Source organism: Triticum dicoccoides, chromosome 2B (genome assembly GCF_002162155.2).
Source record: "Triticum dicoccoides isolate Atlit2015 ecotype Zavitan chromosome 2B, WEW_v2.0, whole genome shotgun sequence".
Classification (NCBI taxonomy): Eukaryota; Viridiplantae; Streptophyta; class Magnoliopsida; order Poales; family Poaceae; genus Triticum; species Triticum dicoccoides.
In genome coordinates this window covers 38,409,291-38,413,612 of record NC_041383.1, presented here as the reverse complement: position 1 = coordinate 38,413,612, position 4,322 = coordinate 38,409,291, and the positions used below count along the sequence as shown (strand labels likewise).

The window sequence follows — 4,322 nt, the reverse complement described above, 5'->3', positions numbered from 1 at the left end:
ATTTGTACAGGATAGACGCTTAACTAAGCGTCTTTTCTGTAGAAATAGGCACCGATACTTTAGAAAAACCCGGTTTATTTTTCTAAGCATCTCTTTAAGCACCTCCCATTGTATAAGGCCTTAGGCCCACGAAACCACTGCAGAACCGAGCACCGACCATTCGCCTCCACACACCACTCACAACCGAGCCCCAAACCCTCGCCGGCGCCGCCGTTGGCCATGGCCGAGCAGGAGCAGGTCACGACGGCCGCCGACGCACGGCGCCATGGCGCCGACCGGCACAAGATGGAGGAGACCGCGGAGTACATGATGTCGTACATCTACCAAAGCCTCCCCGACTACCCCCTCTACAACGGCGCGCGGCTCGCCGCCCTCCCCGCCGCCCGCCGGGCCGACCGCATCAGCCGCCTCCCCCGGGACCTCCTGCGCAACATCCTCGCCCGCCTCCCCGTCAGGGACGCCGCGCGCACCGCCGCGCTCTCCTCCCGCTGGCGCGCGCTCTGGCGCTCCACGCCGCTCGTCCTCGTCGACATCCACCTCCTCCCCAAAGCCCAAGACTTCAGCCCCACGCAGTCCAACACGCCGGCCGTCACCGCCGCCGTCTCTCGCATCCTCGAAACGCACCCCGGCCCCTTCAGCTGCGTCCACCTCATCTGCAGCGTACAAGGCCAAGCCCGCGCGCTGGGTCCAGCTCCTCGCCGCCAAGGGCGTCCAGGACCTTGTCCTCGTCAACCGCCCTTGGCCGCTCGACGTGCCCCTCCCCGCCTCGCTCTTCACCATCACCACCCTCACCCGCCTCTACCTCGGCGTCTGGAAGCTGCCGGGCACGGCCGCCCTGCGTGGCGCCTCCTTTCCCCGCCTCCGCGAGCTCGGCCTCTATTTCATGGAAATGGAGCACGGCGTCGTCGACTCCCTGGTCGCCAGGAGCCCCGTCCTGGAGGTCCTCAACATCGTGGGATGCATCAATGGCGGGTTGCGCCTACGTCTCGTCAGCCAGAGCCTGCGGTGCGTGCAAATCTGCGGCTCTGTTCTGGAGGACATCGCCGTGGTCAAGGCTCCGCGCCTGGAGAGGCTCATCCTGATTCAATCTTGCAAAACCGCCCGTGACTTGTGTACCAGGCTCAGGATTGTGGATGCTCCCAAGCTGCACACGTTCGGGTACTTAGAGCCAGGGCAGGTCCTAGAGGTCGGAGAGACAGTCATCATGGTACATCTCCCGTCTCCATTTGTTCATTCAGTTAGCAAATATTATCAGTCTCCATTTGTTCATTCAGTTAGCAAATATTATCAACCGATGACTCAATTGTGTGATGTTCCTTCCTGAATTCGTCAAATTTCAGCCTGGGATAAATGCAAGAAGTGCAAGTGCCATGCTCACAAGCGTGAAGATTCTGACTTTGAATGTGCGTTTCGGGTTTCGCAATGACGTCAAGATGGTGCCCACCTTCCTCAAATGCTTCCCCAACGCTGAGAGACTGCATATTGTGGTATGCATTACGAGTTCATGTTCTGCTTATTGTTGCTGGTTGTGATAAGCTCTTTATATGTGGTTGCGGAGAGACTGCACTTTATGATTGATTGCATACTTCAAGTCAGTCATTGTGATAGATCTTTAATTATATGCTATATGCTCTTTTTGGTTTTGTCCACTGTAATGTAAGACGTGTAACATATTTGACCAGTTATTATAGGTTAATTTTCATGCCTTGCCATTTATTCTCAGCCACCATCTAGTCTTCTTGACAATCTAGATATGTAGACTAGACTACACAGTTAGAGTTATGACACTTGGTAAGAGGTTTTTCTTGTGGTACAATGATTATTATTCTGATACCTTGATTTATAGTGCTTTGCTTCTTTATGTTTGTCCAGATTTTCTTGTTTTAGCGTTTCTCACTGTGTTCATACAAGTTACTAGTATCTGCGCTATGGTACTGTAACAGATGCAATGCTTATTTCGGACTTATATGTAAGTTACACATGGTAATTAGCACATTCAAGCAGACAGTTTGTGGTATTAGTATCACCACAATCGTTCTATTGATCCTAGTACGCTAGTTTTATCATATCAGGATCTTAAAAATTTATCTCCTAGTAATTTACTATAGAAAGAGGCTATTGTAGCTCACATCCGGAAATTCTTATTAAAGAACATATCTGATAAAATGTTGTTAAGACTAAAGTTGTCCATTGCGGACTGAAGTTTGCAGCCTTGCATATATCTTAATTTGCTGTCCATGAATTATGCCCATATCTTACCATTCTTCTTCTTTTCTTCTCTGGACTACTAGGCTATTTAGTATTAGTACATTCTGGTACTTTCATCCATTGAAACATAGAGTTGTCATTGAGATCCATTGAAAAATAGTATAAAAATACAATTGCCTTGTCGATCCTTTTCTTTCCATACAGCGAATAGGAACTACGTACGGATTCTTTTGAGCTTATTCTTGCTCTGTTTACGAGATATTGATAATTTACTCTGCACGTGACTTGAAAGTTTTTTCCCAAATTTTGTTGCTTATGGTGTTCTCACTTATTTGCATAGATCTGTACAGTCAATTATCATTAGGGTTCTTTATAGTCTTTATTTTCTTCCACTGTGAAATGTGAGCCATGTATGTAGTTATGCATGCTAGGCTAAGTAATTTGCCTGTGAATAATAGGATAGGATGATGATACTATCACCAACATGACTAGGTATACTTGACCAGGATAGCTAGAAAAGCCAAGCACTGGTTTTTATTCTCAGCCATCAGGTCATCTGTATGCACGCAGACTAGAATACGCCTTTAGAAATTAGAATTATGGGCTTGCTTGTTCATCTGTTTATGTTAAGACATTTATTACCGAAGTTTTGCCGTGCCACACTTCATCGTGTCATTATTTTGGTTTCGAAACTACTATGCATACGACAATATGGGGTCTGATCTTTGTACAGCGCTGAATCCGGCCGCAGTCCTGCATTCTCTACCACGCATAACTGCCCGATGTACAGTGTCATATCAAAATCGGATGCAAATTATCGTACGCATAGCACCGTGATTTCTATTGCTTTGCTTCTCGATTTTCTGGTATGTCCAGATTTTCTTGTTTCAGTTTTTCTGGCATGTGTTCTTCATACTAGCTAGTAGTATTACTACTGTGAAATGTAGATGGCATGCAATGCTTATTTCAAACCGATTAAACTACCAGTTTCCTGGAGGCTAGAGTTTTGTGCTGTAATGGCACTCGGTAATTGCAAAATGTCTGGCACTTGTCTTCGATCAAGTAATTAATTCTTAACTGGTTCTCATGGCTCACATCTGGCAAACAGTTCACATGTTTAAGACCTCCATGGTAGAATGAAATTTGCTGGCTCATTTTTTAAGTTGTGGTACGTGAGAGGCTGTATATATAGTGACAACACCAGTACAGTTGTTTTTCTGTTCCAGTAGGCTACTTTGTGCTTTGTGCTGGTTTAATGCATGGATGTATTATTGATCTGTAATTTCTGCAACAACATAACTAGTTTTATTTGTCATGTCAGCCTTCCTCAGATGCTTTCCCAGCTGTTGACCGATTTAATCTCTTTTTTTTTTGCAGAGAGATAAATGTGATAAACCCACTGGTGACCACCTCACCGTCAAGTTCTGGGAGGAGTCTGGTCCCATTGAGAACGTCGTCTCGCGCATCAACGTGATGACTTTCCGTGAGTTCAAAGGGGACCGAGGCGAGGTTGGCTTCCTGGAGTATGTCTTTCAGAGTGCGCGAGCGCTGGAGATGGTAGCTATTTTCATGGCCAATCCAAGCTCCACGCCGTTCTCAGAGGACGAGGCGTATGTCAAGGCGCAATACAGCGCTAGAAACATGAAGAGTAAATCCTGCCAAAAGTGCATCATCTGGAGTAGCCATCCTGCAGGACGCGATGCTTGGAGCCTCAAAATTGGGGCAGATTTCAACTTTGAGGACCCGTTTACGGTGACGTCGGTGGAGGAGGAGGCCTGCTGAGCTTATAGTTTCTGTGAAGTGGATCTGTTTTTGATGCAAACTGTGAAGTGTGGCGGTATCTGTTGCTCGCCGTGCTGCCCTTGCGATGCTCTGTCAAATTTGAGGCTTGGTGCCTGGTAAGCACCAGAATAATCAGCTGATATTTTTGACTTGCCGTGTAAAGTAACCTGTGTCGATCCGTTTCCTATGCTCCTTGAAACGTTCCGTTGCTTGCAGTTGCTGATTGTGATTTAGTGATGATATATTCATATATCGTTCATCTGCATCACTTGATGAACTGCAAACCTTAACGTCTTTTTTTAGGCCTTCTCTACTATAGTGAAAAATCCCCT

The 4,322-nt window shown here is 46.8% G+C and overlaps 1 pseudogene; it reads left to right on the top strand.

Moving 5' to 3' along the window:
* The first annotated feature begins 219 nt into the window (after positions 1–219).
* LOC119360351 lies at positions 220–3,990 on the top strand (annotated as a pseudogene).
* The last annotated feature ends 332 nt before the right edge of the window (positions 3,991–4,322 follow it).